Below are 27,553 nucleotides of genomic sequence, written 5' to 3'. Positions count from 1 at the left end.
CATACTCAGCTGGAGAAAACAAGAGTAGCTCCAGTGAAGTCAATGGAACTGCAGGCATAAACTGGATTTCTGGATCCGACATGTATTATCTCTTGGTAAGCAGCTTAAAACTCATTAAACATGGATCAGACATAACAATCACTAGCAAGCAAAAGAATATTTTTTTTTCTAATTTTGTCTTTCTTCTATTAATCTGTATCAAATAGTGACTATTTAGCTTTAAGATCAGCTCTCTATGTGAACTGTATAGAGATAACCTTTCTGTTAGTGCACATAAATTGTATGGAAATTTGAGCAAATTAATTATCGGTCTGGAAACTCTTAAAAAATTGTCAGATATTCCTTTGCTGCTACTTGCCTTGGATATTCTCAGTTTACAAAGTCAACCTCCCAAACCTATCAGCCAACATTTTTCAAAAGTATTACACTGAATTCAATATATTGTGTTATTGAAAAATTACCAGACTTTTACTACTAGAGCATAAAAAAATAAAAAGACTCATAATATGCACAGTTACCTATGCGTGGCTTAGTCCAGACATTTTATTTTTACTGAAGGCCTTAGCCATACAGAATATGGAGTGTTTCAATTGGGCGCTTTGGTTAACAGATCTGTGTTGTTGTATTTCTCTCCTTTCCATCACACATGTTCTTTGGACAAAAGTCAGGCCCCTCTGCCCAAATATGCAGCCCCAGGGCACTACGTGGATGGATCTGGTAGCTCAGGTTCTTCCACTAATCCAGGTCAGCATCTGTCCCAGACACAGGCTTTATCTTGCAAGTCTCTGTGAGGACATGCAGCAGGAAGTGGCAAGTTATTATCCTCCTTTACAACTCTGAGTGAAATCTACAGAAGGATTCAATAAAGTTAATTACTAGGCGTTGTCTTTCACTTGGAGGTAAATCTGTGGCTTCTTGAGGCTTGCTTCTTCACTCAAGGGGGAAAAAAATAGAAGTATTATCAGACACTGAGTGTATCTACCAAAACAAGGACTGACTTTCATGCAAGTGAGGACCTGAGCTAAAAGGAATAATAGAAGCACAGGATCACTTAGGTTGAAAAAAGACCCTTAAGATCATTGATTCCCATCGTTAACCTAACACGGACAAGTACATGCCCTTTTTAGCTTTCTTGCCGTGACTGGACAAGAATAACTTGGTGAAAAAGTGTAGTGACCTCTTGGACAGAAGATCACAGTATTCTGAACTTTCAGGTCACCTTATGCCTTTCATTTGTATATAGCATTTCATAAGATAATTTAGGTTGGAAGTTCAACTCCATGTCCCAAGCAGGCATTGCAAGGCTTTTCTTAGGTCCTGCGAAAGCCTCCCCTCCTCTCTTGTTTCCTCTTTTCCCTTCTCCCTCTCTTGTCTTGCACTGACATTAGCTTTGTTGCAAGTCCTGTGGTACCACACTCCACGGCTCTCACTGTTTGGCCTGTCATCTTTGGTGTAGGCATGGGTCACAGCCAGGAGCAGCTCTGGGTCAAGTGTGCAAAGCCTGCTAAGTCCTCAAGAGTTAGGATTTCCTGCAAAGTGAGGTTTTGTGCAAGGACAACTGCTTAAGCAGGAGGATTTCCCTTAGTCCTGGCAAAGCAGGCAGTGCCAATCAAACAACATTTCTGTAGCACTAGCAGCCTTGCTAGATTGTGTCCATTTCTTAATGCAGTGTGTTTAAATGAAGGGGAAGGAAAGAACAGGCCTGGTGCACTCATCCTTCCCTATCTCCGCTGAGATCTGCAGTTTAGTCCTCACATGTGGAGCTAAAATGGTGGAAGGGAAAAGAGGAAAAGGAAAGGGGAAAATGGGAAAAGGAGAGGGGGAGAGTGAAAAAGGGAAAGAGGAAAGGGGAAAGAGGAAAGGAGAAGCATTGCCTACAGGAGTTGCTTTTATCACTGTATGTATGCTGGAAAGAAGGTCAGTAACAAGGTACCATTCTCAGAAGGGTTTGGACCCTGAACTGGGTCTCTTAAGGAAATGGCGGTGGACTGTAAAGTCATTTTCTTTTGGCCATTTCAGACTTTCCACGTTACAACTACTGATGAGCAATTCTAAGATTTCTTGCAGGTTTTACACAGAGAAGTGTTAGAAAACACATTCCCGACATTGAAAATTTGCCAATATTGCTCTTTAATAGTATTTGAGTTTTCTTTAAAATTATTGGGTCTACCTTATCTGGGAATACCCCAAACCAGTTTGTCTTTACTTCCTTTAGAGTTGTCACTTTCTCTGGATAACAATGGGAAGCATCTTCCTGAGGCTCCCTGCTGAAAATGTTTTAAGTACATGAGTTAGCTGACCAGTTTACCATCTGATCTCCTTCGATTCATTTTACAGTCTATGTAGAGAAAGAGGTAACCTTGGAGAGAGAGAAGAGTAAACAAGTAATTGAGCTAAGCAAGTTAACACTGAAACTGCACATTTGTGAAACAGAAGTCAGGTCAGTACCAGTTGATAATTGTCATGCTATTGCTGCTTAGTGGTGTACATGAAAGGGGGATAAGTAATGAGAAGTTATACTATAAAAATATCTTCCTGTTTGCCTTTTTATTTTTTATTGACTCACCAAGGAAACCAAAGACAATCTAGACCTAAAACATCAATAGACTTTTGTGGACCATTCTAGGTCTTTCTGAACTTATTGTGCTACTTACAAAACAGACAGAAGATAAGTCTCTGAGAAACAAAACTAGCTGGAGAGATCTTTCTTAATTGGTGGAATAAGAAAGGAAAACAGGATCCAATATATAACATTAATTTGGCATATAAGTATTTAGCTATTGTTATTTAGGCAATAAGTCAACAAACTGGTGGGCTACATTAATTGTTAGAATCAAGTGAAATGTGATTTATACTGAATGCTGAGAATGAATGAGGTTTATTCCATTCTCCAGGAATACGATCAGATCTTTGATCCTAATATTACTGATAGTAATGAAATTATGTAAATTATGTAAATGGATTCCTGCTTACTACAAGAATAAGGCATCCTAGGTGTGTTAGTGGGACACCAGATAATGCATAGCTGCAGAATGAATTCTGAATTAGTTTATGAGAGTTAAAAAAGACATCTGAGGTGCAGTTCTTGAAATCTTTCCCTAAGATGGTACCTTAAAATGACAGGCCAGGAAGACTGTGAATATTAAAGGAATGGCATTTTTTTTTAGGAATGGCTGTTGGGTTGTCATTGGAAGAGTGGGGGTTTTATTTTAGCAATCAAAATGTTAGCGGAAAGTTTCTTGCGGGTGATGTCTACTTATAGCCAGTGACATAGCCCTGGGAAGGTGTACTGAAGGGAAGAAGGGAGAAGTAATTCTCCCATGATGTCTGGCTCTCTGCTGCCTTCAAAATGCAGGCACTCTTGGGCTCTCACTTTAGGAGGACCTTGCACAGATGCCTACACCTGCCTGGCATAGAAAGGGCATTTTTATGTGCCTCATTGGCACTGGAAAAAGAATTGGTGGTGGGATGGTTCCTATGACTGGAGTGTTGGAATGGAAGGATACAGGCTCTTTAGGAAGGACAGGCAGGGGAGACAAGGAGGAGATGTAGCCCTCTCTGTCAATGACCAACTGGAATGGAGCTCCAGCCGGGGATGGATGAGGAGCTGACTGAGAGTTTACGGGTCAGGATTAAGGGGAGGTCAAGGATAGGTGATAATGTAATGGAGATATGCTAAAGGCCACCTGACCAGGAAGACTGAGAGGATGATGCCCTCTGTAGACAGATAGGAGAAGCCCTGGTCCTCAAGGGGCACTTCAGCTACCCAGATATCTGTTGCAGAGACAATATAGCAGGTCATAAGAAATTCACAAGGTTCCTGAAATGCATTGATGATAACTTCCTTCTCCAAGTGACAGAGAAGCCAACAAGGAGAGGTGATATGCTAGACCTTGTTCTATTCCACAAAGAGGGGCTGGTGGGGTATGTGAAGCTGAAGGTCTGCCTTGGTTGCAGTGACCAAGAAGTGGTGGAGTTCAAGTTCCTTAGGGCAGTGGGGAGGGTGCACAGCAAGCTCTCCACCATGGACTTCAGGAGAGTAGACTTTGACCCCTTCAAGGATCTACCGTGGAGGGAAAGGGGTCCCAAGAAAGCTGGTTAATATCCAAGGATCACCTCCTCCAAGCTCAGGATTGATGCGTTCTAACAAAAAGGAAGTCAGGCAAAATGCCAGGAGGCCTGCAGGAAGGAACAAGGAGCTCTTGGACAAATTCAAACTCAAAAAGCAAGCCTACAGAGGATGGAAGCAAGGACAGATAGCTTGGAAAGAATGCAGAGGATTTGTTCAAACAATGAGGGGCCCGGTTAGAAAAACTAAAGCCCTGATAGAATTAAATCTGGCCAAGGACATCAAAGGTAACAGAAAAGCTGCTGTAGGTACACCAGTGATAAAGGAAGACTACATAAAATGTGGACCCTGTCCAGAAGGAAATGGGAGACCAAGTTACCTGGGAAAGCTGAGGTACTCAATCACAGTTTTGCCTCAGTCTTCACCAGTGAGTGCTCTGGCCACACCACCCAAGTTACAGAAGGTAAAGGCAGGGACTGGGAGATGAAGAACCATCCACTGTAGGAGAAGATGAGGTTTGAGACCACCCAAGAAACCTGAAGGTGCATGGGACCTGATGGGGTGCATCCGTGGGTCTTGAGGGAAGTGGCAGATAAGGTTGCTAAGCTACTGTCCATCATATCTGAGAAGTTGTGGCAGTCTGGTCAAGCTCCCACTGACTGGAAAAGGGGAAACATAACCCCCATTATTAAAAAAGGTAAAAAAGGAAGACCCAGGGAACTATCGGACAGTCAGTCTCAACTCTACGCCCAGCAAGATCATGGAACAGATCCTGCTCGAAACTATGCTAAGGAACATGGAAAATAAGGAGGTGATTGGTGACACCCAACATGGTTTCATTAAGGGCAAATCATGCCTTACAAATTTGATTACCTTCTTGATGGGGTTACAGCGTTGGTAGATAATGGAAGAACAACTGATGTCATGTTCCTGGACTGTGCAAGTATTTGATAGTGCCCCACACGACATTCTTGTCTCTCAATTGGAGAGACATGGATTTGATGGATGGACACTTCAGTGGATAAGGAGTTGACTGGATGGTTGCACTCAAACGGTTGTGGTTGATGGCTTGATGTCCAAGCAGAGGCCAGTGTTGAGTGGTATTTCTCGGGGGCAGGTATTGGGACCAGTGCTGTTTAACATCTTTGTCAGTGGCACAGGCAGTGGGACTGAGCACACGTTCAGCAAGTTTGCAGACAACATCAAGCTGAGTGGTATGACTGACATACCTGAGGAAGGGGATGCCATCCAGGGAGACCTTGACAGACTTGAGAGGTGAGCCCATTCAAGAAGTTCAACAAAGCCAAGTGTAAAGTGTGGCACACAGCACAAGTGAAAATACAGGCTGGGCAGAGAATGGGCAGAGAATGGATCGAGAGCAGCCTTGAGGAGAAGGACTTGGAGCTGTTGGTTGATGAGAAGCTCAACATGACCCAGCAATGTGTGCTTGCAGCCCAGAAAGCCAACCCTATCCTTGGATGCACCGGAAGCCTACAAGAAAGCTGGAAAGTGACTTTTTATAATGGCCTGTAGTGACAGGACAAGGGGTAATGGTTTTAAACCAAAAGAGAGTAGATTTAGGTTAGTATAAGGAAGAAATTATTCACCATGAGGGTGGTGAGGCACTGGAAGAGGCTGCCCAGAGAAGCTGTGGATGCCCCATCACTGGAAGTGATCAAGGCCAGGCTGGATGAGGCTTTGAGGAACCTGGTCTAGTGGAAGGTGTTCCTGCCCAAGCTGGACTTCCAGTCTTAACAAGGGAAGGTATTCACTTTTCACTGATGCAAATTAACTTGGTATGAGAAGTATTGCATTTAATAATACAAAGACTTATTCACTGCTGCGCAATCCGTTCAACAGCCAGACAACAGACGGGCTGCCGATCCACAATTACCTGCCATAGTTTGACTTGCAACTTATGTGGTTCCTAATAGGAGACTATCTCTATTTTATTTGTTTTTTCTTGTACTTATTTTATTTGTTTTTTTCTTGTGCTTATTTTATTCTTCAGGCCAAAGAGATAGTACTTTGGATTCCATGTGATATGTTTAGGACTGGAGGGAGGAAGAAAGAAGTTTCCTGCTTTTCTTATCAACACCATCTCTTAACATTATGAAAGAGAGATTTTTTGGTGTGTGGAAAACAAGAATGCACTAGCCCATAAGCCTGACCTAGTTGTTATGTGAATAACATGTATAATAACCCTGATTTCCAAACACAACAAAGTCTCTTTAACCATTACTTCATCATTAGGTCATTCATTGCATCAAGTAGCAAATTTTATTAATAATTACCATAAAGCAATGTCTGCCATACATTCATTCCTGTATAATTGAATTCTCTGTATTTAGGATAGGAAATAAAATAATTTTCTGCCTTTATATCCATCCTCTGCACATTAATTTCCATCTGCACATTAATTTCTTATTCATCATGACAGAGAAGCAAATGTACCCTTACTTAATGTCTGGTCACTAGACCATAATAATTTCTTTGAGAAATTACCATAAGGTGCAATATTTTCATAAATACAACACAAATCCAAACATTTACGAATATGAGAATAATAGCTACTATTAAAGGCCTTCAAGTCAAACGTATGTCAATCTTTGTACAAGGAAATTGCTAACATAAACTGTTTGTTATCCTACCTCAGGGATCATAAATAAAAAAGTCTGCCAAATTCTAACCCACATCATTGTTTTAACTATCGCACTTGCATTGCTTTTGTTGATATGTTGAACCGCCATAGATCACAGCAATAGATTCTGGCACCTAATTATTAATTATAAGTAATCTGAGGTGAGACAGCTCTGTGTTTGCTCTGCACAGACGTAACACCACATGAACTCTTCACAGACAACCTGGTAATGAGTTACAAACACTGGGCAATAGGTTAAAATATCTCAATTCTGGCCCAACAAGAAAGAGATGCAATATTGGTTAGCATCATCCGTGTTTTGCTCATATTTGCTTCTAACTGATTTGCAACTTTTGGAACCTCTGCCTATTTTTAATCTTTTTTTTTTTTTTTTTTTTTTTTTCTGTAAAAAACCACTTGCTCTTCAATATCTCAAGCCCTGAACAAATATGAAAAGGAAAGCTTTGGGCAGGATATATGCATGCTTCTCATCAACACAAAGACATTAAGATCAGCACTTCCTCTGTTCACAAGGCAGATACTATTGGTAGGATCAGCAACAGAAAACCAGAGTATTGTAGAAGCTTAGTCCCAACCACAGGAGGTGGCTGCTTAAAAACGCAGCACTGCAAACTTTCTACAAGACAGGATGGTGACACAGAAAAAGAAAATATGACAAGAATGGCAGAGAAACAGAGACACACGACTTCATTCAGCTGTTACAGGAAGGGCTGAGAAACCAGAGATGGAGAACTGTCCCCATCTCTGTGGCCCCAGGCATGTAATTCAATCCCTCCTTCTGCTGCTCTGTTGGATAGTTCACCCAGAAGGGGCCCGGCAAGTAGCAGGAGTCTGCACAGCAGCTATCACAAATAACCCTGATTGTAACTGATTGTCTTAAAACAGTACAAACTGTGCATCCACAAGAAGAACCAGCCCAGAACATGTTGCAACTCTTTCTATCTATATGCGCAGAATTAATCAGAGACACGATTTATCATTCATACAATTAGCATAATTCTCACATCTCTACTCAAAATAACAGTATGTAGGATTTTCTGATATTTGTACTATTTTCCAGTTTTTCATTCTCAATTTCTCTATACACTTCCTAGACCTTTACGAGCCTCAAAAAATCAAAAGTCCTGGCTGAAAAGCCATAAAAGGAGTGTTGTTAGGTTTTTGAAGGTATTTATTTAAAATATCTCTTTTACTTCATAAGTCTCCTGTTTGCCTGTAAAATGCAAAGTTGATTAGAATAAGGAAAATTCTGAAGTGGATTTATCTGTGATTATGAAAATTTGTGATTATCTTCTCCTGTGTAGCACACTAGGCAAATACCAGGTGATAAAGATTTACGCGTGTAGTTTCAGCCTAGTGCAAGATCGCTATTGCTTTTAGAAATCCAAATCCAGAAATCATGGGATCGGCTTAAAGAATATGAAATTTAAAGAAAGCAATACCTTTTGGTTCTCTTTCACGTTTTGTTTTTTCTAGGAAGTGCTCAGGTAACATTTTAAATCTTTTCTCTGAAACTGTAAAGACTGGAAAGCTACACTCAAAGGAGTGAAATATGAGCTTCTTGCCTCTTAAAACATCTCTGGGATTTGGATTTTAAGAAACACAGCAACAGAGCACAAGACTGAGGACAAAACCATGAGAGTTTGCCAGGCTGCCTGTACTCAGCCAGCCTGTTTTTTGTAGAAGTCATCTGGCAGAGTAAGCACTGCTGAAAGAGCTAAATAAAATAGTATGAGAACGCTGAAGGCATAAAGATGGAAACATGGGAATGTGGGGGGTGGGGTGTTTCTGAGTTAAGCACTTGCTAGGAGAGGCTAATGGGATGTAATGAGAAGGAAAGTGGGGGAGTGGAGCAAAAGTTGTGGAATGAGTGAACCAGTTCTTGTTAAGTTTATGGCCAATTAATGTTTGCCATACTTGGGAATCAAAAGTTTAGCAAGGGTTTCTCTATATTAAAGGCAGTTCTTTGAACAATAGAGCCCTTTTTCTGCAATTCGCAGCTGTCAGAGATCATTTCACTCCCTATATAATTCAAAAAAGTGATGCCTTTAATTGGCAGCATAAACACTGTTGGGCTAGTGTGTACTGAGCTTGATTTAGATGCTCAGTGTACGGCACAGTTTGCATCTGTCAGGATTTGTAAGGAAAAGCTGCATAAATAATTCTAACCTCACATTTGAAAATCAGGAGAAAAAAACAGGATTCCAAAACTTCATATACACTGGCTTTAAAATGACAAGAGCCAGGAAATCTGGAGTTAAAGGTGAAAACCTGTCCCGAAGACCCTTTCACAACAGTCACTTCCCAGGTGAAGTGCCGCTATGCATAGCAGGACTAGCACAAGATGGAATGTCACCTTAACCTGCATTTCTTGCTCCTTTTAAACATTTATTTTACCCTTAATATTTTAACACAGTCTGAGTTTAATTTACTAACTGGGTTGATGGTTTGCTGGTTTATCTAATTATACTGCCTTTCATAAAACATTTATCAGATAAGAAGCACAGGCTTCCCATGCTGTTTTGAATTGTATTTATTCAGTGTCACAATGAAACCAGAGGTGTTATCTGGACCATTCATTGCAGGAGGACTTCAGAGCCCAAGCACACAAAACAGTTAGTAAAAGAGCAGGGAGTGGTTGAACACACTGCACCTGAAAGCGGCCCCTACCCCAGGTGAGGTTCATTTGATGTCCAGGTACAATCTGGAGCTCTCCAAACTCTGAAAACACCAACCTTGCCATGAAATCCCCGAGGGAGAAAACTAGGATTTAGACAGACTGAGTTTTGTTCATAAAACAACATATATTTTAAATAGAAGGAAATGTTCAAATTTAGCAATGGTATTTAAGGAACAAACTCTCTTTTATTCTTCCTTTTCTGTTGATGTAGGATCTTGTTACAAGCACCCATGGGGACAATGGTGAGAAATCATAACAAAAAACTGATAAAATTCAGATAAAACTGAAAAGTGAGGAATCTGAATCTCCTGAAAATGAGTTATGTCCATAGAAATTGATGACTGTTGAGTTTGTTATCTCAAACTAGCACTCAGAGCTGAAACACTGCATTTCTTTTTCAAGCAGTTAATACAAACTTCAAGCAGTGATACAAACAACTATATTAGCCTCTTTACTGAAGAAAGTTTAATTCCTGCGCCAGGAAATTGCCATTCAGAGACAGACAGACATGAGCAGTGAAGGAATAGTCTGTACAAATCAATGAAGTTTTTGACAAGCACCAAAGACTTCTAAGAGATATCAAAAAACAAATGAGTGGGGACCATGTCTGAGAACTAGGTTTAGGAACATTACATGATGCAGAAGAAAACCTGGAGATGCTTGTTAAACAGGTGGGTCTGCACAATGTGGAGATAGCTGGATGAAGCACTGAGCAATGTGTTATTGGAAAGCATACTGTGACAGGATGTTGGAAGACAGAAGGACTCAAAACTTGCATTGCTAAACAAATACAATCTTGTTAGTCACTCCAGAAGAGGGAGGGGAAAATCAGCCTAATTATATGGTTGTTTCAAGCACTGGAAAGAGTAAGAAGAAAATCCAGGACAAATTCGCTGTGCAGAGGACAAAATGGCTCAAAACTTATGCCTCATAGTTCTTGCATCTCTTGTGTCTTATGCTCACTTAACCAGGATTCTGCATAACAGGCACACTGTCCACCACAGCACTGCTATATCCCAGTCAGCCTCAATATATAGGCTCTCTTGGCCTAGAAAACCAAAGTCCCACCTTGTGGAAAAGGCCAAATTATTTCAGGCTGAGAGTTCCTCTTGAAACAGCACCGAATAAAGCCATGGAACAAAATGTTTGGGAAAAAAATTGTATCTCAAACCTTATCCAGGAAAGACTGCCTGAACATGAAAAGCTCATAACTGTATGAATATTAAAAACACACAAACACATAGTAATTTCAGTATTTAATCTGAATTGTCATCTTAAATAACAATAGTTATTGGGATCTGGCATTGCAATTTGATGAACATTCCCAGCCGAAACAACGATTTGAATCTAACCTGAAATGGCAATATAAGTTAGTAAATGCTGTCCCCTTCTTTAGTTATACTGTTTTCTCACTCATCTGTACAGAATCCCATACATCTGTGATTTACATTGGTATGAAAGACCAGTCAGTAAGTGTTGAAGCAAGCCTGGAAGAATCAGTTACATGCAACTTCCATGCAGAACCTGTACAGCAAGGGCATGAGTAGTGAGGCATTAGTTGTTTATAGGCATGTTTTTGACATTAGGCCATCAGAATTTTTTACAGACAGGAGTCAGCAGTGTGTGCCCCCTGTGAGTAACAAAACCCTTATGATTATGAAGCTTCTCTTTCAAAACAAAAAAAAAAAAAAAGAAAATAAAAGGGAAACACACTGAAATTTCTTCAGGTTCATCTGCATCTTTAGCTATTTACAAGTTAGAGAGAATTGTACCCTTTAAATCAATTGCTGTTTTTAAAGAGCTGGTCACCTAGATGAAGTATGCTGAACACTGGAACCTTTGTCCACCCAGAAGTGAAGTGTACAGTTACCTGCACCAGAAGCTTATTAGGAGGGGAAAGAGATGCACATCGGCTCGGTCTCCCCAAAGTGCTAAACACCTTCTGACAGATGTTCAATAACTTCTGCACAATTCAAAAGAGGTGTTCAGCATCTCACAGGAGCAAGCAACAGGAATCCAGTCATGATCCCCAGAAAGTAAAATGGAAAGTTCCCCCTGCCTTAAGTAGGATCTGAAGTTTGTGTAAAAGTAAGTGCTGTACTAACTTCTCCAAAGAAAATCAGTTAATGTAGCCCTAAAAATGTGATGTCAAGCTAACTGCACCCTCACAAGAGGGAATACAGAACAATGTTGCTCTTAGAGTTGATCAGCCTCACTGCACCTCTATCCCAATGTGAAATATGGGGGAACTTTATTATGCCTTGCAGACACTGCTCTCAATTACTTTGAGGTCAGTCCATAGCAGTCCCATTGTTATCAATGATCTTAGTCCAGATTTGCAAGGGTGAGACTGGGAGCAGTGTGGGACCTATGCCTGAGGAAGTTTTATGATCTCATTGTTTTGTACTTTCTAGTGTCAAGAGTGACAGATTCCTGGAGTGATTGCACAGGTGGTGTTAAATAGCCATTAGCAGACTACAGGCACAGTTTAAAAGTGATTACTTGTTCAAAAGAGTGGTTTCAAAATAAATGTCAAGGAAGTATCACACCTTGTGTGGAAAAGAGGAATGTGGTGAAAAACTGCAGCCTTAGTATGCATCTCACTATATAGTATCTATAAGCTGTCACAGCACAGTTTTGCAGCTACAAAGGTTCATAATTTTGCCACTCTCATTTTCTTTCCCTCATTAATTGCCAACAATAAGCACAAAATATTTAGCTACAATTTTTAAATTTTCTGTGAAACAGACCAATGAAGTCTCCGGTTCCTGTGCTAAAGGACTGCAGAAAAAGTCTTAAAGTTGCTTGGCACTGAAACCCAAGCAGAGGCCAAACCTCACAATGACAACACAATGGAAAAAAATCTTATGAAAATACCTGACTCCTTAACAGCCCTCTGTCTCTCATTCAGCAGCTTTTATTCCCACACCCAGTATATCAAACAGGTGGAATCAGGCCGAAGAGCAGTTTTGCTTTGACGGGGCTAAAGAAACCCTACTCACAACAATGGAGTCCTCCTAAACAAAGGATTAGGAACAAGTGCAAAGGAAATGAAGTCTTGTGCTGCCACTCATCATTTTTGCCAGTGGAAAACAAGAGAGTTGGCTTACTTTGCTAAGCTCCTTGCTGCATGTAATTTTCTTAAATCTGATTAGGATCATTTAGGCTTTTCTAATTACAGCAATCTCAGAAAGCCCTGCCCACTACCTGTTTACCTAGGAGCTTTCTTCTCTGCCTTTTTCCTCACAGACAGTAAAATAAATAAATAAATAAATAAATAAATAAATAAATAAATAAATAAATAAATAAATAAATAAACAAATAAATCCTTGTATGGCTGAAAAAGGCTGAGACAAATTTTAGATCTATAAGACTTGTCAGTATAAGGTTGTATTACAGAATTGTGTAGGCACCTTGCTGCCAGTTTTCAGACCAGCCACCTTAACTGTACCCTCAGAGAAGGGAGGCCATTCATTTATCCTAAGTCTAAACCTCAGTGAAAGGGGCTCCTAATAACAGTGATGCCACAAGAGGTAACCCAGGGACTTTTGAATCCTAGGATGCTTTAGGCTTTGCTCAAACTTCATGAAGTTGGGCTTCATGTGTTTTTGTCACTGGACAAGATGATTCTTGTGGCATTAATTTTTACAATGCATTCCTGAATCAGCATTTTCCAAATGTAGCTTAATTTCACCCATACTCTCAGGAAGATCACTCTTTTCTGCTGTCAGGAGTTGCGTGTGATGAAAATATGAAGCTCCAAAATCTTTTTCTTTAGGAGTACACACGCTAAAGATATATTTGCGTTTGGGCACATGAAGTAAGTACATAACTTTGGTAGAAATTCGCCGAGAAACAATGAAATCCCATGTCAGGAGAAAGGAGGTAGTGTTTGTCTTTCCTCATAAATCTGTTTTTCAATCAAAGACTGGTTTATCTTTTCAGAAAAAAAGGATCGATCCTGTGTCCTCTTTTTCTTCTGGCACCTGGGCCAGTGTGTAGATGGAATTGATTAAGAGATATAACATTTAAGCATATGAAATATTATTTTTTATGAAACAAAATCTGTTATCTTCTGGATCAGAAGTAGAATGTGATTGGAGGGGATGATTCAGCACTCTTTTCTCTCAAGCAGCATTGAATTGGTATCTCAGCATGGTATTATTTCCAGGAAGCAGCATGGTACAGCAGGGAGTATTTTTCAAGCAACAATTTACATCTAGGCTATTCATTGCAGTTAAAATGCTCCTAAAATACAATCACATAGTGTTCCCGGTAAAGTTTATGCTTGATAAAAATCATAAATCATTATGTCTGTTAAATATTAAAGGTCTCTTTTTTTGGTTGGTTTTTGTTTTTATTGTGGATTTTTTTGTGGTTTTTGTTGTTGGTTTGTTTTGGGGTTTGGGGTGTCTTTTTTGTGGTGGTGGTGGTAGTGTTTTGTTTTTGTTTTAACAAACAGAAGGAAAATAGAAAACACATGGAATCTGAATAGCTATTCTGGACACAATACAAGGTCCATCAGAGCCATGGAACCTCTGCCATGCTTTGTTGAGCTGAGGGGACTGACCAGGGGCAATCAGCTGGCTGAAGTGACTAACTGATAATGGTGATAATTATAAGTTAGGTGATTCAGGTGATTCATTGTCATTACTCACCAAGTTGCATGGAGCATCTGGACACAGTCATCCCTCTTTTCCATGGTCAGTCATGTGGATGTGGCAAGGTCTCAAGAAATTAAAAAAAACCAGGATGGGTTTGGTCTGTGTTGTTCTTTAAGACACCCTGGTGTGCAAGATGCTGTAGGGTAGAGTGCAGGCACTGTAAAAGCTTCACTAGTGTTATCTGAGAGCCTGAGCAGGTCTGGAAGGTGACAGACCTCAGGCGTTTCTGCAAGCCACGACTGGGACCAGTTATGTAGAAACTGATAGATATGGTGTCATTTGCTAAAAGAAAAAATCCTTTCTCTTTCTAGCGTTGCAGTAAGGCAAACCCTTTGTCACCAACACAGCCCACATGCAGACACTCTTCTGAGTGCACAAAGAAAGGCTAGAATCCCCATGACTGCTGTTTACATGCCTGGTGAGCTAGTAACCATCCGCACCATCTTGAAACTGCGCGTCCATGGAAGCACAGAAAGAGTTTTGTTTTCTCACGAGAAAGTTCAGCTTATACTCCTTGCTGTTGAGGAGTTTGTCTCCCAGATTTCCAAGATATTTTTTGCACCAGGAGTGTCTTCCTGGGGTACTGTCTGGAACTGGCTGCCTCTGTGTGGCCAAAGTACTTGTGGCAAAACTTAGGCAATAAATGCCTCTTTCTTCTCTCTTTTTACCATTCAGGTCCAGAAATTGCAGGAAAACCTCTTTCCAGCAATATCAGGTATTTCTCAGGTTTTTATTGTTATCATTATAGATTTTAGCCTAACTTGCTGAGTATCCCTTTTGACATTGAATTTTCAAGATTTATTCAGGGCTCCTTCGGTCCCACCATCATCCTTATTGCAAGTTCTTGATTCCTGAATGTAACTTGCTTAAAAGGATAAGTTACAGCACTTATTTTTAATGAGTCATTTTACTTTTCATGCTGCTTCCTGAAATTCAGAGGTCAGTAAGGACAAGAAAGCTGTAAATACAAGTAACACCAGTTTGAGAGCAAGTCAGATATTCCCTTTGTTCAAATAATCTAATGATAACAATATGTTCCTTCCTTACCACAACGCAGAAGATTCCAGCTCTATAATGAACTCCTTGGCGGTCATCTGACCTCTTGCAGTCAAGGAGTTCCTCAGCTGCAGCACAAGTATCAGATGTTTACAGGAGGGCATGAGAATGTATCCTCAAGGAGAAGAGACTTCCTAAGATCCAATATCATCCTTTCACCCAGATAAGTGAGAGAATCAGAGCATGCCTTTGATGTTGTCAGCTTTGGCTTCATCCCTTTAACCACTTCTGAAGATGATCCAGCTTCCTCTGGATTGCGTTGGACGTGGGTTTTGGACATAACATTTGGACACCAAACTTGTTATTTAATTTGGAAGATATTGGACACCACCCTTTATGCAGCACTGGAGGAAAACAGAGTCCAAGAAAATTTTTCCATATAGCTCTCAGTAACAGGGAATCCACACAGGGAGGTCTGAGTGCGTTGGAGGACTCGCGCACAGAATTCAAACTACTTTTCTGTAGTATCTCTAAAATTTTCACCATTTCTCAGAAATACCTACCTACAGTTAGGTGTATTGGCTATACAATTCACCCTGTTGGTAGGTGTTTACCAACCCTTTCATCTTAGAACTATTTTGAATCCTAGACTTTCTTCCCCTAGCAGAGTGAGATATTGCTAACAACACATATAAGATGTTATTTTAGAAAACTCTGGACTTGCTGGAAGCATTTCTAAGATTTGCACAGCTTTTGGGCCCTTGTTGCAAGTGGAGTTTGGATCATGCAGAGACAGTCAAGATCATAACCAGCTGAAGTATGTTTTCAGTGGAATTTCAGTAAAATTGATAGGAATTTACAAGACACAAAAGCCGTAAACAAGATCAAAAAAATATTTGACAAAATGAACCCTTCAGCTTCTAGAGATTTGTAGTTATTTCCTCATAAATTATTTCAAAGTTATCAATTTGCTCAAGTAAAATCCTCATTTGGAAAACAGTCACAATTTGTCTATGTGAGGCTGGGTTAACTGATGAATTTCCAATGACGTCAGTACTATTATACCGATGTGCTCCAGCTGAAGTATCAACACAGGCTTTGGAAAGTTCACTGATACAATTACATATTAAACAGAAATAAGTCCAACCCAAAAAGTTTGATCTCTCTTATTGTTGCACCCTCCTTAACATACAAATGTGTTTGGACCTTGAAACCTGGCTAGTGCCACGATGTGACTGAGGTCCAGCAGCAAAACTCAGATCTGTACTTCTGCAGCATTCGCAAGTTTTAGCTTTAGAATTTGGCTCCATCTTTCAATTCCAATGTTTCTATGTGCTCAGGTTGAAGGGTGTGCAGCAGTCATATAAAACAATCTGTGAAAAGCTTGAGCCATTTAAGTGTGACTCCAATGTACTTAAAAGCAGCTTGGGACTGATTTTTCTCTCCCTTATCCTGGCTTTACATTGATGCTGTTCTCTTTAATACTGTGTACTTCTTTTGAGGTTACATTAGTGTAAGTGAGAGAAGAATAAGGCTAATTTACTTAGCTACATACCTTCCCAAAGGGCACTTTAAAGTTTTAGCATGTATTCTTCTTCGTCTTTCTTCCCTTTTAATCCTCCCTAAAGCTCAAAACATCCGAGAAGGATGAACAGAGAAAGTTTGTGTAACAGGTGATCTTTCTTTAGATAACTTATCACCAAGACAGTGGGAGTTTTTTATTCCTTCCACCCTGTCAGTGGGAATTGGCTCCAAGATACGAGAGATTAGCTGAGCTTTAATGACAAAGAAAGACAAACCAAAAAGAATTAAAAGAAAATAAGAGCCTTTACTCAGATCATATTGATGCTAATTTTCTCAATTCTTCATTTTGCTACAAAGAAACCTTTAAAAGCACGTATTAAAGAGGCTGTTAAGTGGATCCAATTTGTTGTACAGTTAATCACTTTTCAATATTTGCTACTTTATCATTAGCTTCTCAAAAATTATTTAAAAAACACCTAGTTTCTTGATAGATAAAGTAAATTGCCAGAGACAAGTGGTTTTCCCCCTCCACTTTTTCAAGGGTGAACCATTAGGTGGGAATGGAGGACTGCAACTCGTCCTTTGTAGTCATGTAGTTGGCAAAGGTTGTTTGTAAAGATGCCTTGAGTTAAAATTCCCAATTATTGCTCAGTTAATCAGGCCATTGCTTTTGTACTCACAGAGCTTAAGTAGTGTTTCTGATCACCGCATAATTTAAATTACTGGAACACAGTAATCCTCACACCAAAACAATGCATCTGGAAACACAGCAACCCAGAGCAGCTGCTGGGATGCCTCATTAAACAACCATTTGACAGAATGCAGCCAGGCGGATCCTAACACTCACCCTGGCAGGCAGTGGCAGCTCTGGATAGCCATGGGACTCGAGTTCAAAAACTTTCCAGGAACATTAACTCAAATTAAAATGCAGAAGTCACCTTAGACCTGTAATGAGTGCCTTGTTCTTTGATGGTCTCAGGTATGCTACTGAACTGTACTGGGAGAGTGCTGGTGATGACATCAATTTCTGTGTGGAAATTGGGAAATGGTTGTGGACTTTGATACTTCCACTGGTAAATGTGACTGACTTAATAAATTTAAATACCGTTGTCCAAACAGGAAATAGAGACATGTATATGACATGATTATGTGTGATCACATGATAACTTTAAAAAAAAAAATGGTGATGAACACCATCATCAGCATCATCTCTAGCATGAATTTGTAAAAAGACAGGGAGGCAAAGAATTGTCCATAGAAGTTAGTGGCAAGCAGCACAAAATAATAAATAATTTTAAAGACTCAGAATGCATATAAATGGCTTAAGTGTTCCTTAGTCTGCTCAGTATTTGTTGACTGTTGCTGACACCATTCTTCCTGACAAAAAATTATTTCCTCATCATCATTCAGCTCAGAAAGAGTACAAGGGCTGTTTGCCCTATACAGTAACACATAGTTGAGGATAGTCCTGAAACAGCCTTTCTAGACTGAACAGTATCTTTCCTGATGTCCTGGGGGAGACAGATTTTCCATGGTACAGACCTAGCACCCAGAGTTTTTGGAGCATTTGTACAGCTCCAGGACCGGCTCACACTCACACAATCACGGTGCAAACTTCTTATTGTTGTTAAGGTTACTGACTCTCTTTCATGTCTAGCAAGACCCAGGCTTGCCTGCATAACCCATTTTAAGGGTAACTGACAAAGCTTCTTTGAGATGGGCAGCCCAAACAACACGTATTAAAAGGCTTGGTGCCTGCCCTATCTCTTATCGGTCCACACCTGTGCCACTGCACTGATGGGGTCATGATCTCCCAGCAAGCCTCAAGTGGTGGGAAGGCAAAGACACAAGGGCCTGAACAGGGTCACTAGTGAAACCCCAAGGCCATAAGGTCAGATAGACTAAACAACCACTCCAGCAGCTGTAGAAACCAGCCCTGTGGGTTGGCTCCCTCTGTGGTCCCCTGAAGTTGCAGCTCATGATCTCTTCCCAACATCACTGTCCCACCTAGGCCCTGCTGTGGCCTTTGGAGAGCAGGGACTTCCTACCCAAGCATGGCCAAGAGTCTACCTTTTAATTGAGACCACCATATCTCACAAGGAATGCTATGACCAAAGCTCTCAAGCCAGGTAACAGCTCTGGAGCTGAGAGGTAACATTTTCTTTATAAATGGTGCAGCAGAGAACCCAAACTTACTGCTGTTTAGTCTGAGTCTTTTGTGTTAGGCAAGAAATGCCAGAAACAAAATGATGTAAAATTACCCTCTATAACATCTTGGTACATACCAAAAACGACAACAGCTTTGCTCTTGAAGCCAAGAAATGCCTTCTTATAATAGCATGAAAGCATTGTCAACCACCAGTAGGAAGGGCACCAGCATGGGAGTGTGGCATCTCACAGGGACAGCCTGACATTACCAGTTCCCAGGGCAGCCCAGCTGCTCTGAGCACAGCACCAGAAACCAGAGGCAGGAAAAGATCACTCAGTCTTGAAGAACCTGGCATTACAGCACACAAGTTCATTTAAGATTTCTCCCCCCCGCCCCCCACCGCCATTAATGGGTGTCCCAGCCATCAAGGCAGTTTGGAGGTTAATCATGAGCGTAAGAAAGTACTATAATTGGATGCAAAGGTCTGAACACTCCAGGGATAAAAAACCACTGTTCATTCCAGGAACATTTTAGCAACTGTTGACTGGTAGAAAGTAAACAGATTTCAAAAAGTGTCAGCATGCCATACCACTACATGCCATTCCAAGATGAACATTGTTCCTAAATATATTTCCTGTGAGTGAAAGAAGAAAACAAATCTAATTTTAAAGAAATAAAATCAAACCAGATGTGCACAAGAATATGTTTTTGTCTCTTTTATTTTCTTTCTTTTCTTTCTTCTTCTTTTTTTTTTTTTTAATAAAGGTTTTTCTTTACTTTAGAGGTACGAAGTCAATAAATGTAATCCGAGAGCTGACATGGCATTCGTTACCACCCTGTTGAGCGCCCCTGCTATCCTTTGTAGCTGCACCCATTTGCCAGTTTCTCAGAATATGTAATTGAGTGCAGGAATGCAGCAAATACTTAAAACTGATGAAGGCCTTTTAGACTTATCAAAACCACTTGTGCTTTCATGATTGTGCAAGGTATGATGCTGAGCTTTGGCATATTATGAAAAATAACTGACAGTACATGTAACTCATTAGACTATTGCCAAGAAACATACACTAGATGACCTTTATGTTGAAGTTTGCCTGTCTGTTCAGTTCACTGCTGTAGACACTTCTGGAGTCTTTCTACCTGCAATTAAAACTCATTTACAGGTCTCCTATTTGCTAATGGTCAATGTCATTATACATACTACTCTATCATATCCAGTACTGGAATACAAGTGATTCCAAGCCAGAAAGTATTATTGCAGGTCTCTGACTGGAAAACAAAGACTTCTTTTAAACAGGAAAAAGCTTTAGGTAAGTGTGAATGTTTGCTCAAATTCCTTCTCCTTTTCTTTTTTTTTTTTTTGACAGATGTGAACAAGCATGTCGGTTCTTGCAGGTTGTCTTCTGTCCGCATCACCCGCCTCCTTCAGACTGAGACTTTGCAGGTATGGCACCATGATGCTGAGTGTGCTTGTCCCAAAGGAGATTTTAGTTGGCTTTCAGATACCAAAAATGGATCAAATGGAACAACATGACATGGAGAGCCAACTTCCAGATGCTAGCATGGAAACAGATATGGCAAAAAAATAAAGGTTACCAGAGGAGAAAAAAAAGGAAACGCAGAATAATTCCCTTGCTGACCCCCTCATAAGAGTTGTACAACACTTGTTTGTGATTTTGATTTAATTCCCACAAGACACACATACAAACACCCCATTACTGTTACCATGACCATACACCCAGGCTTAGGAATTGCCCGTACAAATGGCTGTTTGTGGTAAAAAGCCACCTGTGAATTGTAATTTTGTACACACGTATGGTAATTGTGTGCAAATTACAGAAATGCACAGCTATGAAGTTTTGACTCTCTGTATGTCCATGTTAGAGATCAGGCTGTGAGAGTGGAATATGGAAATTCCTATCTAAGAAACTCTTATCTCTAGTAACAGCTAGAGGATAGGGAAGAAATGTTTCAGATATTGTTATATTGGCATTCTGATTAATGTTATACTGGGAAGAAAGACAGGAAATTTAGCACTGCAGCAGGTTGAGATGGGAATGCCAGAAAAGTGAAGTCTGTTAGCACAAGCCTGCAATTTCTTTAAAGTGAGAAGGGCACATGACAACCATAAAGTTGCTGATACCGTAGTCATTAGCCAAAAGGTCAAGAATCCATTAGCAGCTGCCACTGCAGAAAGACACAGGGTCAGTAGCTGGCGGTTGCAACAGCCCTGGAGAGTCCTGCAGATGACACAGAGCATCTGATGATATTGCAACATCTAATCCCATGTCCCATGATGGATAACATAACCTTGCTATTGATCAACACTTCCCAGGGCTTGGCTCATGTGAGGTGGCAGCGGATCAATAGCTTTCTAGCTTTCAATGTGGCAGCTAAACTCCTCATCGAGATTTGCACGTACAGCCACTAGAAACAAGTTCCTGCTCTTGCATTATTCTTTTTGACGGGTATGTTACCAAGTCCTGACCTCCATTGTGTCTTTAATTACAGATGGCAGGATACAATTCCTTGCTGTTAGACAGGCAGCATACTGTAGCTATTTAATGAACACTTTGCCCTGCCCAAGCTTTTCTCTCTATACTGAGCTAGAAACTCATTTCTCTTTCCCTATCCCTTTCATTCTCCTTCTCCCTCCTGCCAGATTGTACAATTCAAGACGAGGAAGCAAGCTGGTATCTCTACATGAACAAACACATAAAACTTACTTCAAGTCCACAGCTATTGATAGTGGGAAGCACTGGACACTGGTAATTTTATTCACCTGTCTAGCAAGTAGCCTACGAGCAAGTGGAGAAACAATGATACCTTCCTTAAAAGAAAAACTATACAAAATGCTAACGAAGAGTTAAGCAAATTTGCATTACTGTACTTATGTGCAAGCTTAGTGTGACTGTGGGCTGCCCCCAAGCTGTGCTTGGGTGGTCCTGTACAAATTTGTATGCAGCAATCTATTAGTGGTATCTAGCAGTGATTTATGCAGCTGTCAAGCTGTCTTCATCAGTACAAGTGAATTGTGGGCACCATCAGCTAATGCGGACTCCTTCATAGTGTCTAAAGTAAACGAGGGCCAAATTAAAAGAAAAACAGCCCAAGGTACCACCCACTCATCTTCTCAGTTTTTTAATGACAAGTTCCCTCTACAGAAAAAACATACAGCTGCTCATATGAGACCACACTTACAGAGACCCCACTGTCTAATCACAGACAGCCTGTGAAAGTCAGCTTTCAGAGGCTTGGTTGGAGCAAGGAGAACAGGCAAAGTTGGCAAAGTTCCACCAAAAACTAAAACGCACTGATAACAAATAAAATTGACACAGGACCAAATCAGTTAGTTTTCATAATAAATACTGATGCATTATTTTGTCAGGGAATAATATGAAACATCTGATGATGATATAATACACCCTTGTAGTGTGCGCCTGTGCCTTTGTTTTCAATAGAAACCAGTGCTATAGTGTACCTTGGTCCAGCCACAAACATTAGTTCTAGCTGGTGTTCAATCCAAGTCAACAATCTCAATTTTGCTGCTCTGGGTGCACAGACACACTGGTGCTTTGCAAAGGGGCAGAACAACCTCCCTGAGTCATGTGTGGGAGAAATGCCAGTCTTCACAGTAATTTTTGAATAGTTTATGTGAAAATGGAGTGAGAAATACTTCTTGCCTGAAACACTTTTTGCCCAAAATACTATAAATGTACAAATGGATCAGAAAAGCAGGCGCATACACACATGCACTTACACACTTTTTCAGAAAAGATGCTTATATTTCATTCCAAATGGAGAAAAAATTCTTTTTGGCAAGACCAGAAACTTGAGCACTCTGAGACATAATTAATTGTCACTGATTTTAATGTAACAGAAATCAATACTTTCTGCATAAAGTTACAGTCTTTCTTCATAATTATACACAAACATTCAAGATCTTTGCACTCTCTTGAGCCAGAAGAATGGAGGGAGCTTGTGATAACAGTCTCGTGGTTCAGTGTTACAGAAAACATTTTTAATACTGCACTTATTAGGAGAGCAGAATAACAGAAGCACTTGTAGACATTGGCAGGGAAAAGAGCTGTTCACAAGCAAAATGTCTGTTAACAGCCCTGTTCTGTGCAGAGCTATCTAAATCTAGACAATCTGGCTGGACTATTCTGTGATTGACTAAAATAAGTGTAATGATCCCCAGTGGTTCCAGATGGGCTTTCATCAGACTGTAACATCTCCCAAACCACAGACCCTTAAGAAGATTCCACCCACCTGTGATTCAAACAGGTGCTGAGTTGATCTTGTCCTCAGTGTTTTTAACAATTTTTTCCAAAGTGAAGAGGAGGAGCCGTGTGCCATGGTGCTTTGCAGCATCCCTCCTGGGGCAGTTGGCATGGCAAGGATCAGCACGGAACACTGAGATGAGGAAAATGGTGCTTGAGGCAAAGTCCTGTGATAGACAGGTGGAGACAGTTGTGTTCACATTCATTTCAGCAGCACTGAACTTCTTGTGCTGCCAGAGGCAGGAAGTAGATAGGAATTAAGAATTTCTGAGTTAAAGAATCAAGTATTCCTTAACTGTCTCAATACTCATGCTGTGATTTTAGGAGTTTTGTGTCTATCACATTCAAACTCTGAGAACTTTTGTCACCAAGTAAAAATGTCCCTAAAGGTCTGTATCCTTTGCTAACACCCTGCTCTTTGGGACATTTTCTTTATCTGTGGCACTGAACGTGGTGTGAACAGCTGCAGGGGCTGTAATAGTGATTGTGGACAGTTTTCTCTTCTGTGATTCCTCTCTTTTTTTAATTACTGTTCAGTCCTGAATTGCTGAGCTTTGTCCTAGCCTGAAAGTCACAACTATTTCTCTTCCACCCCCGCTGGGCCTCAGACATATTGGCACGAAATAAATCTCCAAGCCATCTTGATTTTAGAAGGTGCTCATTTGCTGGACAGTTCCCCAGTGACCTGACACGGAGAGCAAAAAGAAGCTGGAAAAGACACTTGCTGCTGTCCTGAAGTAGGCAGGAGCACTGAAGGGCCCCATCTCAGTGCATTTAATGTGCTGCTAAAGAGGGCAGGGGACTGAGGCATATGTGGCACCAATGACCAAAGTGCCCCAGGGTGGAACCCACAATTGCCTTATCCTCATTATTGAGACTGTGAGCAAAGCTGAGCAACGGCAAAGGGGTTTTTCTGTTGCCATTGAGGTTAAATGTCAAACAGTTTCTTCCAGTGGAAGGAATTCTGATGGACAGACTTGTTGTTTTGGGGTTGGTTTTGCTTTATTTGCTATCAGATGTGTTTATTATGACTTATGAACTGAAGACAGCACTCATACTGCCACTGTGAAGAGGTCCTCAGGATTGACCAGATGTGGATGGTTCCTACACCAAAGTAAAATGGGGGATATCTGTGAGCTAGATCTTGCAGGATGATGAGAACTCTACCTCCAGACTGCAATTAAATACTTATGAGCATAACCCTCTGACTAAGTGATGTTGGCAGTAGCAGAGACTGTGTCTAGTTAGTAGTGATGGATTCTTATGCTTCCATCCAGAAATCCAGAAAAAGTGAGACCCTCTCTATGTGTCTTTTATAGGTAGGATAATAAAACACATCAGTAACACAGTTATATGAAGGGCAAATTAAGACTTTAGCAAAAGTCTGATCATTTTATTCTTGATGCATCTGAGTCATTATACAGTCAGCAAATTACTTTCTACCACATCATTTTCCCATTCTTCACTCATAATTGTATTGCAAATACTTAGTAAATCAGACCTCAAGAAGAGGAATTTTAGTGAAATCAGTCTGGCCTGTGACTAATCTATTGCAAAAGTCAACATGGAAGTGACAGAGCTGCTTGCAGGACCCTACTGTACCTGAGGGATATGTTCCAGGCAGCACCTTTCCACTGCCAGTGATTCCAGCTATCTGTAATGAAAAGGTGGTCCTCCTTAAAGCCCATGCAATTTTACTGCTGTCTTCTGGGATATTGACAAAGGTCCTTTGCAGGAAGAGATGAAAAAATGCAGATGACATGGTTCCCACAGTGCCACTTATACGTGTGTCTATTTACATGGTTTGGCAAGAGAACCTATGGTGTCACATTTTAGGATTCACTGTTCATACCTACCAGATCTGCAGTACGGGAGAGATTTAAGAGTATAACCAATGATACGAACCACACAGTGGAAGATCAAGCCACATATTAACTTCATTTTATACTTCTTGGAGAGCTATGCTACTTTTCATGATTATATTTATTCAGGTGTTCATTCTCTCTATGAAAATAGAAACAGTTGCCTTATGTGGATGCTGCAAGTTCTATAAATTGCAATTTGGTGAGTTTTAAGCATGTTCTTGAACATCTTGCCAGTTCAGGATTCTGAGAAACATAGATTCAAATTTTAATGACAAGGTAAATATTTTCGTGAATGAAGGGTAAAATTTATGCATCTACAGCTGCATATCTGTGTCTTTGTGCAAAGAGGGGACTGGGAGTTCAGGAGCATGTCTGCATTGCACAACAGAGATCAGCACAGAGATTCCTGGAGTACCATCTATGTTAGTACATCCCAGACTCAGGAATTTCTGGAGTACCATTGATGTCACTACATCCCAGACCCAGAAAGAGCATAGCTATTTCCGTACAGAGCCATGCTTGGGCTACCTGGCCATGCTACAATGCAAGAGTATTTAGCCTGGATGTCCAACTGTGCTGCAGTAGGAATACTGCCTGCCAGACAGTACAAGGTTCAGGCTCATTTGGAAGGTGTTCCCAGATCTTTGCCATGACTCCACATTGGATGGTGTGATAGCTTGGATCAGTTAGACGACATTCACAGCAGCATGAATGAGTATGTCCTAGCCAAGAGTGTTCATATTAGAGCACAGAAAGAGAAGAGTAATTAGTAGCAACAGAATAAAACTATCAAACCCCTTGGGATCTCACCTGAAGTATAAAACTGGTACTGGTGATATGATAATGGCAGGTATGATCAGGGCTAATGTAGTCACAAAAAGTACTTGACTTTAAACAGGGACATGTACCAGAAGGACTTAAACAGATGGAAATGCCCAGAAGGAAAGGACTTCCAAAAGATATGCTAAATAAAATTCATATTTTTTTTGTTTAAGGAAAACAAGAGCACAGGAGGAAAAGTCTTACTCCTGGAAAGAAGACTTTGGCAACAAAATCAGATATAATGGCTGAAACTCTAACTTAACCATGTTGAAGAGATCAAACTCAGCAGCAAAACGAAAGAAGGAACAAAGAGGGCTGAATTCAGCATGAAGTATGTTTTCAGGGGACAGAGAAAGATGCCTAATGAGAAAAGTGAGGCCATAAAATTTTGTTGAAGTTTCCACACCAAACAATTTGTTCAGCCAGCAGAACTGTAAATCAGAGACTATTTTATTTCTGGCACAGATATAAATGAAACCTTTTAGTCAGGAAAACATTTTTCATTATGTGCTGTGTAACCTCCCATTTGTAGAGGCATGTTATATCCATGACTAAAAACCTGTCTAGAATGTTCTGTAAAATAGAAAACTGTAAAACAGTCTAATTTTACCCAAATTTCCTAACAGTTCTATCAATACCTCATTTTCCGCAGCTTCTCTTCTTCATGTTTGTTTCCCACAACACCATACTCAAATGAGACAAGAGGTCCTGGCAGCTTTCCAGGAAATTAGATCCACAAAAATATATTTTGCATGACTTAAAAATGGTTTGCACTGTCCCAATAAAACCAGGCATACAGATAGATGATTTAATCAGTTAAAACGGCAGAAATAAGCTTGGACTTGTGAATTTACATCTGAATACAGAACACTTTCTTCTGAGAACTAATTGTACCTCAAAAGGCATATGAAATGAAAAGAGGCTCCTATGAAACTGTTTTATGAGTGGATTCCAGAGCAGCAGCAGGATGAGAATACCAAGAATAGTCAGGGCTCCAAGCACTCTGTTAAGAAGCACTTTAGGTCCTCAATGTGTTTGTTATTTGCACCACACCACACTTCCATGAAATAAAGAGACAACTCTTAATTTAAAACATTTTTCCTATTGGAGCAGCATGCTGGTTTTGGCTGGGACAGAGTTAATTTTCTGTATAGTAGCTAGTATGAGGCTGTGTTTTGGATTTGAGCTGGAAACACGGTTGATAATACATGGATGTTTCAGTTATTGCTGAGCAGTGCCTACACAAAGTCAAGGCCTTTTCTGCTTCTCACACCACCCTACCAGAGAGTAGGTTGGAACTGCAGAAGAAGTTGGGAGGGGACACAGCTGGGACAGCTGACCTCAGCTGACCAAAGGGATATTCCATACCCTGTGACTTCATTCTCAGCAATAAAAGGCAGGGAGAGGAAGGAGAAAGGGGGAAACATTCAGAGTGATGGCATTTACCTTCCCAAGTAACCATTACATGTGATGGAGACTGGCTGTCCTGGGGATGGCTGAACACCTGCTGCCAATGGAAAGTAGTGAATTGATTCTTTGTTTTGCTACTCTTGCATGCAGGGCTTTTGCTTTACCTATTACATTGTCTTTATCTCAACCCGTGAGTTTTCTCACTTTTGCTTTTCTGATTCTCTCCTCCAACCCACAGGGGGCAGGCAGAGCGTGAGTGAGTGGCTGTGTAGGACTCAGTTGCTGGCTGGGGTTAAATTAAGACAAGCAGCTAAGGTAGCTCTCATCCATGTAAATATATGCACATATTTTTCTCCAACAGCTCTACTCACTAGAGATGCTGTCGTATTTTGACAAACAAATGAGATCTGTATTCAACTCCAAATTCTT

The 27,553-nt window shown here is 40.5% G+C and overlaps 2 long non-coding RNA genes across 2 annotated transcripts; one reads left to right on the top strand and one right to left on the bottom strand.

Annotated features, from left to right (window-relative positions):
• LOC139826471 (uncharacterized) lies at nucleotides 1-20,183 on the top strand. The gene is made up of 3 exons (XR_011736552.1): nucleotides 1-95; nucleotides 14,751-14,790; nucleotides 20,112-20,183. It is a non-coding gene; the product is annotated as an uncharacterized lncRNA (long non-coding RNA).
• Nucleotides 19,379-26,224, bottom strand: LOC139826470 (uncharacterized). Its single transcript, XR_011736551.1, has 3 exons — nucleotides 25,978-26,224; nucleotides 23,017-23,194; nucleotides 19,379-20,301 (listed from the first exon to the last, which is right to left on the bottom strand). It is a non-coding gene; the product is annotated as an uncharacterized lncRNA (long non-coding RNA).
• Between the last annotated feature and the right edge of the window lie 1,329 nt (nucleotides 26,225-27,553).

The sequence above is a fragment of the Patagioenas fasciata genome, chromosome Z (genome assembly GCF_037038585.1).
Source record: "Patagioenas fasciata isolate bPatFas1 chromosome Z, bPatFas1.hap1, whole genome shotgun sequence".
Classification (NCBI taxonomy): Eukaryota; Metazoa; Chordata; class Aves; order Columbiformes; family Columbidae; genus Patagioenas; species Patagioenas fasciata.
Note: the sequence above shows the minus strand (reverse complement) of the source record. Positions and strands in the feature narration are given on the sequence as shown.